The sequence below is a fragment of the Solea senegalensis genome, linkage group LG4, assembly GCF_019176455.1.
Source record: "Solea senegalensis isolate Sse05_10M linkage group LG4, IFAPA_SoseM_1, whole genome shotgun sequence".
Taxonomy (NCBI): Eukaryota; Metazoa; Chordata; class Actinopteri; order Pleuronectiformes; family Soleidae; genus Solea; species Solea senegalensis.
The window spans coordinates 18,805,906-18,821,959 of NC_058024.1; the positions used below are offsets into that span (position 1 = coordinate 18,805,906).

Here is a 16,054-nt window from a genome sequence, read left to right on the forward strand (position 1 = left end):
TTATTCAACTAAGAAAACAATAAAGTAACAGCAAAGTGAAAATGTGAGATGTAATATTTTTTAATATTAAGTATAAAAAAAAACATCAACACCAACGCCTGTGAACAACACTGACATGGTGACCTCTTATAATTACCTGGGTATTCAATAAACTGGACTGGACTGACCACGCTGCTGCCCTCTACAGGATGGGTCAGAGAAGATTGCGATTGCGATAATTGCGATTATTTTTGACTGAAATTGCGATTGCGGTACGATTTGTAATATTAGAGGGAATGGTCATTTTGATTCATTGTTCAAGCCTATTTTGGATTGCAGGGAGTGCGATTCAAGACCTTGTATGACTCTGTGGTGATCAGCTATCTTCTTTTTTGGAGAAGTCTGCTGGGGCAGTGGCATCTCAACTGCAGACAGGAAGAGGCTGGACAGACTGATCCTATTCCTGGGATGCTCACTTCATCCTGTTAGTGGAGGTGGTGGGAGAGAGGAGGCGCATGATAGCCAAACTATCATCTATGATGGAAAACGTCTCCCACCATCGCAGCACTGGGCCGCTCCTTCAGTGACAAACTGAAGCATCTTAATGTGTCTGAAGGAGCTGTAGCACGGGCCATTCCTCCCTGCTGCTGTAAGACTGTACAACAAACACTGCTCTCAGTGCCACTTTGTGCAATAATGTGCAATATCACCAGTGTAATTTACAAATGACAGTATTTCATGTACACTGTAAATATCAAGCTCATGCTATATATATTCCGGTTTCTCACTGTCTGCAAATTATATTTTATAGTGAATGTTGGTGGTTGGTGTAGTGGTTAACACTCTTGCCTTTGCAGCAAGAAGACCTGGGTTTGCGACCCGGATGGAACAGGGGCCTTTCTGCATGGCGTTTGCATGTTCTCCCTGTGTGTCCGTGGGTTTTCTCTGGGTTCACTGGCTTCCTCCCACATTCCAAAAACATGCAACATCCTGGCGAACCGTGCAGGATGTCCCCCACCTATCATCCTGTGTCAGCTGAGATTGGCACAGCAGTAGAAGATGGATGAATTTTACATTAGTACATATTTTTACATTAGTAAATGTGTTTCTACATACACTCATAGATGTGAAAATGTGTGTTTATTATGTATTACTGTCTTTGCTGCTGTAACAATACGCTGTAATAATATGTTACCAATAGTCAAGGTGGTATTTTTCTTACTTTTTGATTATTTCACTATTATTGATTCTGTTCCACTTAGGATTGTTCGTCAGCTCGACTTTTACTTTGAAGGTTTGCCAGGAAGTCGTGGCCTCCACTGCAGCTGTGCAGACACTTGCAACTGCAACAGCGTAGCGTTAACGTGGAGACGAGAGTCTGGTCTACACAATGAGCTTGGTCTGGTCCGCCTGATCCACATACAGCAGCAGGATGAACAGCGCAGGTAAGAGACGACATTGAACACGGGACATAAACATTATACAGGTCAACAAATTAACCACAACAACAACAAAAAAACAACAACACTACACTGCTGCTGTTGCTGCTGCTGCAGGGCACAGGCGGATAAGTGGCTCTGCACGACATTCTGCGTCTGCAGGAGCCTCCCACAGAATCACTAGTCCAGTATCTGCGCGCTTTTATGTTAATATCAACGTATTTTACATGGGTTTTAACTTCTCAGTGTCAACATTTGGTCTTCTTTTAACTCCATTAACTGCAGCAGCCTTTATTTAAGGTCTGACCTGGTTTTATTTGTCGGACTGAGCAGAGTTACAGTTTTAATTCACCAGGAAACCAAATACCCTTAATGAAGGCTTTAAATAGATGTGTTTGCTTATTTATACATTTTCTATTCATTTTGATGGATGGATAGATAGATAGATAAACAAATCTAAGTAGATTTGATATAAAAAGTCTGGATATCCTTCTGTTCCTCTTTCTTGTCCTGGTTTTCTCCTCGCACTATATTTCCTCCTTCCCTTCTCCTGCTCCTTGACTGATCGCCCCCTCCTTTCCTTATTCTTTACCTTCCCAGCCTCCTCCTCTGTCTGTTCTCCTTCTTTGTACCTTCTCCACGTCTTCTTCACATCTTCACTCCTATGTCAGAGTATTTCTTAGGCATTCTGCCTGCTTTAAGAGGACAGATTGTTGCATTAAAGGAGGAAAGAGATGGGAAGAGACTACTCCCCTCGCTGTCTCGAAAAGTCTTTGCAGCAGATGCTGAGATTCTCTGATTCTCAGTTAGGCCTGAGGGCCATAATCCAAGAACATTAGATACTATGTTTCCCACAATCCATATGAGTGGAGACTCACACATAAGACCTTGAGTGCTTGGTGAACATCGATATCTTTTATCTCCATACCTTCTGTGTGCATCATGAACCTCCCACTGAGGCTCAGTGTTTTGTAGCCTCAGTGATCCAGAGACAGAGCAGTGGGACAGTATGTGCAGGACGTTAACATGGCTTTGACAAAAAGTGTATCACCGTGACACATTCTACAAAGTGAGTTTTAACAGTCTGTGAAGTGATTTTCACACGGAGCAGAAACTCACGGAAAACTGAGAGGTGGAGACTAAAGATGCTAAGCAGCATTTGCTCATTGGTAGTCAACAGATCTTAATGCTGTAAAAGTCTGCTACATTCAAACCTTTGCGCCATGGTGAGTAAGCCTCTAATCAAGTCCATTGAGTCTATTATGAGATTGATCCTACCACGGATCTCAAAGCTGAATCTTCAGCCCGTCTTGTAGTTTTAACGGGTTAAGCAGAGAACAGGGGAGGGTCAAAATGTCGATTTGGTGATATATCGTCGTCCTTCCTCATGCAGTGCAATAATCGATAATCCAGGGAAAATATTGATATTTTTACAAATTAAGGCGCTCTTAAGTAAACAGTCTCTACCAGTTTCACTCGCCGGGCGTCGCTACTTCATGTCTCCTCACCAATGAATGAGGGGAAACTTGGGCAGAAGTTACCTGCTTAACCTAACCTTAATCCAGTGGGATGATGGCTGAGAAAGCTACTTTAAGAGATGCTCCATCCGCGTTCAATACATAGACTTTATGCACTTTGGTCTCTATGTTGTAATTAAATAGAGAAATTTCTTCAGTTAGACAGATATCGTGATGTATTGCTTTATGACTGTCTTGCAATATATTGATTATCACAGAATCATTGTATTGGGATATTGTTTGTATCGTGAACCATGTATGGTATCGTATCATGAGGTGCTCTGTGATTCCCACCCATAATTGGCAGTAAACAAATCTTTTTTTATATATATCACTACAACATCAAATCATTTATTCCGTAACTTTTATCCCCCTTACATCAACTTGACCTTTTTAAATTTGTGTTGCACGCAGATAGAATCATAGCCTCCTGAACAGAGGTAACAGAGTGACACACTCACCATTAGCAGCAAGCCTTAAAAAAGTCCAGTGTCTTCAACGCTGTAGCACTGTTTGTAAAAGGGATTTACTGAGACAGGATGCGTGTGCTTTGGACTTAAAGGTGGAGTCCTTCACTTTTTTTCAAGAAATCATATTTAAACTAGGGCTGCAACTACGGTTATTCTCATAATTGTTTAATCTGTGGATTCAGTTTCAGTTAGAGTTCATTTCTTTGTTATATGAAGCACAAACAACCTGAAAATATTAACATTTAACTTGGCCAATTGTTTGATTTATTAAAAAAAAAAAAATAACATGATTAATTTGTTATCAAAATAGTTGTCTATTCATTTAGTAATCGATGAGTCACTCCAGCCCAAATGTGAACTGTTCCTTCCCTGCCACGCCTAAGCCACCATGTTTTTTCTTATAGCTGAATCAGAATGCTCCAAATAATATTAAACATACTTTTTCTTCCATAGCATTTTCTGCAATTCTGCAGCAGTCCAAATAACACAAGCACAAATGGCCACTGTTGCTGATCAAGTAGAGTACTGGTGTGTGGCTCTGAGCCAAACAACATGTTTCCCATTTACAGAGACTGGGCTGCATACAAACATCCGGATTTTATTCAGCACACGCACACACACACGGGCGGGATAGAAGGTGAAACATTAGCAACATGTCTGTGACTGCAGTTGACAAACATATGGACCAAGGTCTTGTATGGATTTTTTGGTCCTATTCTTCCATGCAGATCATCTCCAGATCTGTGATACTTTGGGGCTGTCACTAGGCAACACAGACTTTCAACTCCCCCCACAGATTTTCTATTGGGTTGAGGTCTGAAGACTGACTTGGCCTCTCCAGGACCTTGAAATGCTTCTTATAGAGCCACTCCCTCCCTTCCCTTCCTCCAAACACGGCAAGTGGAGTTCTTACCAAATAGAGTAGTTGTATTTTGGTCTCGTCTGACCACATGAAATTCTCCCAATCCTCCTCTGGATCATCCAGATGGCCTCTGGCATACTTTAGATGGGCCTGGACATGTTTTGGTTTAAGCAGAGGAACCTGTCTGGCACTGCAGGATTTCAATCCATGACCTTCCCATAACCTTTGTGACTGTGGTCCCAGTTCTCTTCAGGTCATTGACCAGGTCCCCCCGTGTAGTTCTGGGCTGATTCTTCACCATTCTCAAGATCATTTTAACCCCACGAGGTGAGATCTTGCATGGAGACCCAGACCGAGGAAGATTGTTATTGACCTTGTATGTCTTCCATTTCCTAATAATTGCGAAAACAGTTGATTTTTTTTCTCGCCACGCTACTTGCCTGTTGTTCTATAGCTTATCCCAGCCTTGTGCAGGTCTACAATTTTGTCTCTGGTGTCTTTAGAGAGTTCTCTGGTCTTGGCCATCATGGAGGTTGGAGTCTGACTGAAGGTGTGCACAGGTGTCTTTTATACAGATAACCAGTTCGAACAGGTGCCACTATTAGAAGACCTTCTTAAAGAAGAAATTACAAGTGTGGGAGAGCCAGGATTCCTGCTTGTTTGTAGGTGTCCAAATATTTATTTCTCGCAAGAATATACAAATAAATTGTTTAAAAATCATCCAATGTGATTGTTTTCCCCACATTCTGTCTCTCACAGTTGAAGTGTACCTATGATGAAAATTACAGACCTCTTTCATCTTTTTGAGTGGCACTACTTGCACAAACATGTAATGTAACAATCGGTGGGTGTCCCAATACTCATGAACATTCACGATTCAGCTAGCAGTGTGAAGTTTGACCTAAATGTAAGTAACAAAGCAGTGTGTAAAATGCATTGTTTTGAATTAAAGCAGTGAGTCAGATAAAAATGTGTTTTTGTGACCTGACAATGAACACAAAGCAAAGTCTCTCTGCCTTTATGTTCCCTGTAAGTTAAGATTGTTCCTCTGTCTTAGTTTAGGTGTCTCTGGTTTCACATTAGCGGGCCCACCATGAAAACCTGACTTACTGGAACAGCTGCAGTAGCTGTGGGGCCTGTGGGAGGAGTGTCACAATACTGGGGAATTTCCAGACTGAGACCTGTTGAAATGATTTTATAGAGAAGTTTGATGTTGCCTCGCTTCCAAATGTCACCAGTTTTCTAAGGTGATGAAATCAAGTGGTGAAATGGTCTTTTGCAAAGCGGTCCAACAAAGGATGAGATGTACATGGCTGTTCAAAGTCTGACCCCACTTACTTTATACATGTTAGCTGCATCACATGACATGTGTTGTACAGTATTTGTGGTGAAGGCAGTCGCACCTGTGAGTGGTGTGTGTGGTTTTGTTATAGAGCTCCATTAGCTGAGAATGATGCCATTTCTGCAGGAAGCTGTGCTTTTTAACTCCATATATCAGGGCTGAGAGATTTTGAATAAATATCTAATTGCAATTATTTTTGACAGGAATTGCAATTGCAATTGTAAAATGGGAGGGAATGCTAATTTTAATCATTATTTTCATTTTTATTCCGAAAGACATACTGTATTTCAAACAATTACAGTGTGATATTTGTGCAGATCTGTGAGAAACAAAAGCTGTTCTCCTCAGTCTGTAGTGTAAGATGTGTATAGATCAAGACAATAATGAATCTAAAATGATATTTTGACACACAAATATTGCACCTCCTGTGATTTTAAAATGGCAGTAGGCTGTGTTGGGATTTCGATAACATTTCGATTAATTGTTCAGCCCTTCCCTTATGGTATAGATGTTGTGTCCCAGGATATGAAAACAGTTGAGGACAATCAAAGGGACGATGGGAACCCACAGGCAACAGATGCTACTTAGTGCTTACTTTGTGTCAGGTACAGAATTTACTAGTTTTAGTATCTTTTTTTATTTTATGTGCTTTTATTTTGTAATATACTGCTTGATCTCTGTGAATTTCAAGAGTGCAGTGCAAAAGCTTTTCCTGCCACTGTGGCAGTGTAAAGTAAACATGTGACGTCCTGTTCTCTTTTGGGTGTTGTGGCATTGTAGACCCCAATGGTCGATGACACACATTACATATCCACATGAGTTTCCTGAGAACCTAATTTCCTGAGAACTAATAACACCTTCCTGTGTTATATAAGTTGAGAAAGAATTAAAGCTGGTCTCTGTAAGGCTCCACGGGTGTGCACAGGTAGACGGGTCAATCATTCCATGCTGAAATTAAAGGATTGGTCATGTTTATTCCAAAATGCAAGGACTACACATACTGGCTTTTACAACTTTTTTTTAAAGATTATTTAAAAAATATATATATTTTAGAAACAAACTGACTCCTCCTTAATTACTTAAACATTTTTAATTACTCATTTATTTTGGGAGGTAACTTACACAAAACCGTCATCAACTCCACAAGAGGCATAACAAATCTAAACTGATTTAACTGTAACTCGGGGCTCTTATAAACCAGGAAATAAAGATGTTTGAGATTCATGTTCTTCTATTCTTTGTTGCTGTAAGCCTTGATGATCAAGCGTAAACTGCTCTTTCCTGCTCTCTTGTTTGTGTCAGCTATGTATCCCCCTTCCACCGCACCGCCAGCTAACATGTTCAACTCTGTGCCCGGCTACGAGGGCACTGTGGCTGGAGGAGGTAAGTGGCCACCAAACCACCAGCAAGTCTTCAGAGTCATCACATAGTTGCAGATACTGAGATGTGTCATTGCTACAGGTGGTTATCTGCCCCCTCCTATGCCCATGGAGCCTGTAGCCCCTCCTCAACCTGGGCCTGCACCTGAGAGCTGGACGTAGGTTCACTTGCCTGTTACAACCAACCAGACATCGTCAGTTGGACACTCGTGTCACATTGTGTGTGTGTGTGTGTGTGTGTGTGTGCGCTTGTGCTCTGTAGCATCCCATCTCTGGAGGAGGATGTGGCTCGTGAGGCGTTTAAGAGCTTTGCGTCTTCTCACTGCTGCTACAATAAAGCTCCGGCCAAAGATGGAGTCATCACCAAAATGGAGCCGTTCAACACCTACAGGGTAATCTTATATTTACTCTGTTTATGATGCTGTGACGTGGCAGGCTATTTTTGTTTGCTTGTTATGCTGCACTCACTCAGAATACAGCTTTAGAATGTGCAACTCTGTTGACTCTCACATGGTTGTCACATGACCTTGGAGACTGTCATGTGACAATCATGTGAACAAACTAGGGCTGGGCGATATTGACAAAAGTAAAATCATATCCTGGTGTATTTTGGCTGGAAAGCGATAAACCTTACATATCCTGTCACATGGAAGGTACTGTATATATCACTCAGCCCTAGAACAAACCATAACTGCAGATGTGATGAGAACATTGATGTCTAAATCAGTCTGACTGACAGGAAGATTCTATTTTAATCAGTAACAGCTGTCCAGCAGCTCATGTTTCACGTGTGCTAAGCTGCGGTATGAATGTGTGTGCTTTCATTTTACATACATGAGGTGACAAACTGATGAGATTCATCCAGAAATATCAAGAAAACTCAAAGCCTGTCTGCTTTGAAATGATCAAACATGCCTTTGTTATCATGTCATGATCATATTTAGTTCAAAAACTGTGTTTCATATGTCCAATTCCATTTCTATTCTGTTAAAAACTGGGGTTTCCATAATTGTATTCATTTAGATAATAACGTTGACTTTGATGTGTTTAATAGTACCGTCTAGAGACGTTCACTGAGTCCAGGTCAACTGAGTGGTCCCACAAACCTTTGACTTCTACAGACTGGTTGTCTTGATTGACAGGTGGGTAACACATCTCTCTTGTGTGACTGGCAGGTGAGCCTGCAGACTTCTACACTCAGACTGCCCCCCGGCCCTGGGAGGTCCCAGCCACACCACCCGACCTCTTCATCGATAAAAAACAGGAGATCCGGGTGCCCTACACCTCCTCCATCAAGGTGATTGGAAGGTCTCGTATTGTCTATCAAACACTGATTTGGCTGCAGAGTTTCCCTGCAGTCAAATTTAAGCTCTGATGTAAAACAAAGCTACTGTCATGGAAATCATACACAGAGCAGTTATTGGGGAAAGTTTAGTCCCTTCAGAACTTGTAGCATATCCTTCAAGAAGTTCTAGAGGTCTTTCAGGAGTCTCCATATGGTCCTTGAGGTGACTGGGATCCTTCAAGGAGCTCCTGTAGGGTTTTTTTAATGTGTCTATGTGTCTTTTTTGCCTGGTCTGAAGACACGGTTGTTTGCACATTAATTGTCCTGCTTCAGAGTTCACCAGTATTGTTGGCTGGTCAACAATTGTACGTTACGCAACTGCCCTTTACCAACTGCAGGGGGAAAGAGCGACATGACAGGATTTTATTTTAAAGCCAACTGCACTGCTCTTTACGCTGCCCTCTTGCGGTGCAGCTATAGTACAGCAGAGATGTAAAGAGCTTTAGGTTGGATGCATTCAGAAGCTTGCACAAGATGGACAAGTGCTAGTCCTATGTTAACCAATAATGCTCCAACTTACCATGCTGTGCTGAGGAAATGTATGTATAAACAAATGGGTTGATTGATTGATTCCAAAAAATATGGTCCCAAACGGTTTTTGTTATTAGTATGTCTGATTTTAATACTTATAAAGTGAATTGAATTCTGTGTGTAGGACTGCCACACCTGCCATGCATCAGGGACCATGCCGTGTGAAGAGTGCAATGGAAATGGACACGTGAGTCACTTTGGTTGTTTGTTGATTGACACAGTTGAGCTGTTGCTTCGCCTGTTGACATTTCTGAGGGTTTTGTCTGATTGTAGAAACCGTGCTGGGTGTGTAACGGCGCTGGCACGAAGAATGGCGAAAACTGCACCACCTGCAATGGCACTGGCAAGGACAAGTAAGCACTGCAGGGTGGGGCAGGGAGTGGGGATTTTGTCTGGTGACCATTACATCTAAATGTGATGGTCACCAGACCATTTAAATGGATTTAAAGCCTGGATGTAAAAAAACAAACAAAGTTCATAAGGGAAATCTCATACCTTTCCTCAATGAGTGACCTCACATGTCTAACCATCAATAATAAGTAATAAGGTCATTTTGAAACACTATAAATTATATCACGTACAGTATCAAAAGGTGGTTTGATAACATAGTTAATAGTTTGTAATTCAGACAAGTCATGATTGAAATGTTTATTGCATTGATATACAAATGGTTTAGTTTTGGTGTCTCTGCTCCTACGTCATCTCTCCTCACAGAAGTGCATACATAGACATATTGGGGAGTGATGAGCAAACATCATTAACACCGAGTTGGAGCCTGCATGTGGACGTTGTGGTGGAGGTGGGGCTTAAAGTATGGGCGGCAACACCAGCAGCAGTAGCACCGACAGTGGGAAAGATGGGAAAATGGATATAAAGATTCTAGCTTTACATCACGTTCTACAGTTTAAGTCTCTCTCTGTCCTTTTGTTCAGAACATCAAACCCAAATGATCAGTTAACATGATCGCATGACAATTGATTTTCTTCAGCACCTGGGTGTGCATTGTCAGATATCAGCAGAGTAATTATAACACTGTTTTATAAAGTCATTTTCATTACATAAAATAGAATAAAATAAAGAAAGAAATACCTGCTCTCATCTTTAACATATATAGAGAATAAATCTGCTGAATGTGTGTGTGTGTGTGTGTGTTCAGTTGTAGAGTGTGCGACGGTCATGCAACAAAGCCTTGCACAACCTGTAACGGAAAACGACAACTGCTGACGTTCATCCAGCTGAAAGTGGAGTGGTGAGTACTGATACTTGAATTACTCTGAACCTGGTTTGGAGAGGCTTGTGAAGCTACCAGGGGGTTCTTGAACATTCCAGATGTGCATTTAGATGTTGACAGAATCAGTTCCAGAGGTTTTTGAGGATGATGTAGTGTCGAAGGGGTGGCTCAATACTCGTTTTTCCCTTGTCTGATACCTATTTCAGAAGAACGTCCCAACCTTAAATATCTATATATCTATATTTATGCTGATGCATTTACCACTGAGCCGTAGCCAGTATACATAATTATTTAACTGTCTAACATTTCTCCTCCAAAAAGGATCATCCTTAATGTACTAACCCTTGAGTAGATTCAAATGATGAGTGAAAAAAAAGTGTTTCTCATTTATGTGGTCCTGAAGGAGATGTTAGTGGTGTTTGAAGAAGGTCTATGGGGACTTTCAAAATGGTCCCGGTGGTTCCTTGAAGAAGTCTAATTTCTTTCTGAACATGGACTCATGAGCATCAGCGTTGACGGACAGCGTGTCTTTCTTGTCTAGATATTCTTTGGTCTAGCCCTTCATGACTCTGGATCAGTGAAATAGGGAAATGAAAGATGACGATAGGTTCATAATGGCCTTGAAGAGGATGCTGAAGTCTGAGAAGAGGTTCTCTAAAATGTGTTTACACAACATCTGATCTGTTCCGCTAGGCTGAAAGAAGCAAACAAAAGCAGAAATGTCATGGATAACATTTTGGTTCCCTCTAGTGCCATATAAGTAATATAGCATGATGTGGATTTAAATGGAAAGAAACATTTTTTTTTTTTTACACAAAATATGACTAAAGGTGATTTATCCTCCCTCCTTAATGACATGAGGCTCTGCTCACCATAAAAAGAGTGGAAATGAAAAGCTGGAGAGGGAGTAGCAAAGGAAACTGATTAAACATAATCAAACAAAAAAACAAAAAAGAGGTTTCAGGAAGTCTCATCAGATCTGTGTTCACAGAAGAAAAACAGAAGCTCAGAGAGAAACACCCTTATTGGAAAACACAGAGGATTGTTTGTTATATTGAAGCTGTGTTGCATCTGCCTCAGGGTGCTTCAAAGATTATTAAGGCATTCTGCAGTAACATACAACTGTCCAGTTAAACAAGCTTTGTCTACGGCTCTTCCAACAAGTAAATGACCCACAACAAGCAGGACTAGAAGAAAACATAAGACTGTTGTGATCCTAATCCAGTTTAATGTCTTTGAATAAGAAAATGATCATATCAAACACGATGGAATTGGAGCAGTTTGCACAGGAAAAGTGTGATAAACCTTAGATTTAAACATCAGACTTAAAATTGTGTCTGACATAGATCAAGAAAGTGAATGGGAATTACTTTGGTCAAGATGAAAATTTAGTAGTTCAGTTCTTTTGGTCACGTCTGTGTATGTGGATACCTGTTAATGTGTGAACACATTTGTGTGTAGTTACAGCTCACGACATATTTGTGTATCTTTGTGTTTAGGACTAACCATGTGGATGACCATTTGGTGCAGCAGGACTCTGGTTTAAATGTCGATGACCTTCGCTCAGTGAGCGGGAAGGAGCTGTTCAAGAACAACAACTACTTGGTACACACACACACACACACACACACACACACGAGTGATTCTACAGCTGTGGGAACTTTCCTTAACATATTTGTGTCCTTTGGCTTAGGGTTAACCAAATCTTAAATACTTTAAACACTTCAGAAAATCCAGACTCTCCTTCTGTCCTCCTGTAAATAAACATTATAAAGCATTGAATTAGCGGTTGATCCATCTGTACAATATTTGTGTATTCTCTTGTAGGATGTTTCATTTTAAAATAAGTTGCTAAAAGACAGGAGCACAGTTGAGACTAATGATGTAAAGTTTGTCCCTCTGCTAGCGCTAGAGTAAAGGTCCCGGGTTAATTTAAGAACACCAGATAAACCAGAGAAATATTTGTGTGTCTGTCTCCTCTCAGATCTACCCACTGCTCGGGTTCCCCAGTGCCGCCATTGGTGAGGCCTCCGATCGACTGATCAAAGAGCACCAGAGCAAGTTCGCCCAGAACTCCAGGATCCTGCAGCAGGTAAGTGAGCCGCTGGATTTAGAGGCAGCCAGTATACAGTATATAGTGTTGTATGGTATGGCCCCTCTGTATCTTTCTGAGCTCCTGCTTCGCCACACCCCAACCACAGCCTTAAGGTCTTCTGACCAACTGTTGTGGAGATTCCTAAAACCAGACTAGAGGTGACCGGTCAGTCAGCCACAGCTGTTGCCAGACTCTGGAACAGTCTCCCCCTCTATATTAGAACCTCCCAGACCCTAGAGACCTTTTAATCCTCCTTTAAAATCCACTTCTTCTCCCTGGTGTTTCATAAATGAGCACATGCACATTTTATGTTATATTGTTTTTAAATAATTACTATAATTTTATTGTTTTTATTCTCATCTCGTAACCTGTGCCCCCTTCTGTACAGCACTTAAAGGTGCTCTAGAAATAAAGTTTGAATTGTACATCAGTATTAGTAAAGTGTAGTAAATTAGTAAAACATCCTCTGCTCGGTTTCTTGGTAATTACTTCAGATACATCCTCTCTTATGCCACTTTTCCACTACATGGTCCCGGCACGACTCGCCTCGGCGCTGCACTTTTTTTTTCTTTTTTTCCATTAGTGATAGTACCTGGTACATGGTACTTTTTTTAGTGCCTTCTCTGGCGAGGTTCTGGTATAAGCCTATTACTCTTCATATTGAATTACAGTCTATTGCGTTTCACGACAGCTGCACACACACAACAGGGAGCAGTGTACAGGATTATCCGGATTAGAGCCAATCAGAGGTGAAGACCCGCCCCTTCTCTGACTTTGATTGGTTTTGACCACAACCTCATGCTTTCAGTTCAGGCAGATGGTGCAGATAGAGAACACAGGCCTCACAGGAAGACATTAGAGACAATGAATGTCCAAGGCTGAGATTAGGGCTTAAGATTCTGGCATTTTGTCTTGCTGTACGATAAATTTGAGATAAATCAGACATGGATGAGAATCTAAATCTGAGAATGAGATGGGGTGAAAAAAATTCTTCCCAAAATGTTGAACCTATTCCTTCAAATGTATGTCTCTCACTGTCTGATTCTTAGAGGCAGAGGGTTGAGTTGATCCCCATTACCAAGGTGAACTACAAGTGGAAAAGCGACACTCATGTTTACTTCGTCTACGGCAACGAGCACCAAGTCAGCGCTGACAACTACCCAGCAACCTGCTGCTGTGTCGTTCAGTAGACGCACACACACACACACACACACACACGCAACTAAACTCGACTGTCATGTCTCATCATTTTTTCTCTGTTTTTCACTCTTTCCGGTCAAATGTTAACTATTACCTGCAACAAGATGTTTCCAAATTATAACCATCTATTCATAAATGCTGTTTGGAGCTGAGGTCTAAATGTAGTACACATCATACAGTGTCTGCACATAAACACACACACACGTCCAACATTTACCTCCTGTGACACAGACTGAATTCATAATATTGAAGTGAATATTGTGTAATTAACCTCAATCTGGGCATCAAAAGAAAAACCACTGCTGCCTTTATGTCAGTCCCACTCTTGTCAAAAACACGGCACCACTTACATCATCAGTGCTCCTCATTAAGAGCCAATGGTTTTATACTTTGGTGTAAACCTGTGTGCACCATTAATTCTGTTACACAGGAACTCGGGTATTTTCTCAGTGCTGACTGGACACCTAATTGTCCAAAATATTCTGTCTTTAAGAAGTAGGTGTCGGGTTGTGCTTTCCTCCATGTTTTAATGAATGTAGAAACCACTTAAATGTTCTTTACAAAATATGTCATCAGGTACAGAACTTTTGTATTTCAAGCCATAGAGTCATGAAGTGTCAACGTGAATTTCCTTGTATCTGTCTGCGTGGATGTGTTTGATCGTCAGAGCTCGGTGATATGTTGATGAGCTATTGTAAGGCTGTGAACTAACTGCGTAGTGCATCTCATGCATCACCGTACGTTTGGCTCAGGAGTTGTTCTCCTGAGAGAGATAACTAAAACAAGAAAGAAAAGCCAAGATTGTTTTTTTTTGTTAAATACACTTGACTAAATTCCCAGGATCCACAAAGACTGACCATTTGGATGAAACATCTCTAATCACTGCAGCCAAAACTAAAGATTTGCTTAGATATTAAATATATGTATGATATGTCGTGTATAAGAAGAGTCTTTAAGGGTGATATATGTAAAATTTGCACAACAGTGACCTTTACACCATAAACTCATAAATGTACACCCGCCAGTTAAAAAGATTTAAAAATCCTGAAAAATGTGCGTTAATCTCCAACATTTAGCAAGGAAATCTCTAAACTCTCAATACCTGGTAAGGTTTTCCATGTTGCTTCCCTGTCTTCCCTGAGAAAATGATTATTATCTATATTTTGATGCATGTCGTTTGCTGACCCTCATGTCTCTCCTCCTCTGGTTGAGACGTCTTTGAGAGGGGTGACGACTTCAGTACTTCTGATGCTTAACAGCTAGCTGCTCTCTGTTCTCTGTATGGTATGCATAATAAGACTTTATTTTGTCAGTATACTGGCTTACCATTGTTGTCAATGAAGCCAGTATTTCAATTTACCATGTTTCCTTAATCTCTGATGACACATCACAATGACTTAATATGATGCATTTCTTACATATACGACCTGTTAAATGTCTTCAGAGCTTGGTTTTCCAAAAAGAAATAATAATAATTTGACCTATAAAGTGAATTCAGTGATCGCCCTGTGATTCAACTGAAATGAATTGAATTTGCCACCAAAATGCTGCCATTTTAAAAAGCTGCTCTGACTTGGCTTTTAATCTTTTAATTTGTAATGTTTACACTGCAGTACATACGCTGTCTCTTGGTCAGACTGAATGGCATTATGAACATTATCCAATACCTATACAGTAGAATCATTTCTTCATAAATATTCTGTTTGATGTTTATCATGCGTAGTTTAATGACAGACAAAAAGTCACCAGTGTTGGAACAGTATTCACAAATGTTTTTGGTTTTTTTACATTCATACGTACATATATAAATTGCATTAATAATAACCTCAAATGTTTACATTAGATTTTGCTTAGCTCTGTTAAAGCATTTGTATTTGCATTTCTCACCTAAACTCTGCACAGAAAATAGCTGACTTTACTGTGATGGCAGCTGAAAGAAACGGCAGCAAGATCATCAACAACTTCCCCATCCCTTACGCAACTGATTAAAAGCAAACATCAGGGGTTGCACATATCAAAGGAGGTGAATTAGTTCATTTTAAAGCTGTAGTGTGTAACCTTTAAATACAGACAAATGACTGTTACATTCAATCCACTGTCAAATGGGTTCACACACAATCCGGATTTAAGCCGGTCGGCTCCACATGACTCTCTCTCTCTCTCTCTGCCGGTTTCTCACTATGGCAGGGTTTTGTTTTTGTGTCCGTGGAGACAGAGAGTGACACATTTTACCAGCCAGCGATGGCCTTTTACTAACTTCTACAGGTTCACCTTAGATAAGTTTGGGGGATAGACAAATTTGTTTATCAAACATATTTGAGATAGTTGCCAAACAACTGACCAATTAAATAGAGAAGTAGCTGCTGCCATCGCTAAAGTGAGTTTATCTGTGAGGGGTGATTATATGCTGTGGTTTGGTTTTTTTTTACTGGCTTTTTGTTTTTCCTTTTCTTTATTAGTTGGTGTATTCAGCAGCCTCTTTTTTACTTTATCAGCTCAAACTGATGTGTTCAGTTCTTCTCCAATTTGCCTTAAACAACACTGTGACTGCCAAACTGCTCGACTTGTAACCAAAATATACACACAATGGTGTTATTACTGTAGTGCATTATCAACTTTATTACTTTGTTTAACTGTAAACTGAAAATAAACTTTTGAGATTCA

The 16,054-nt window shown here is 40.6% G+C and overlaps 1 pseudogene; it reads left to right on the top strand.

Annotated features, from left to right (window-relative positions):
• The first annotated feature begins 1,301 nt into the window (after positions 1–1,301).
• On the top strand, positions 1,302–16,054 carry LOC122768435 (annotated as a pseudogene).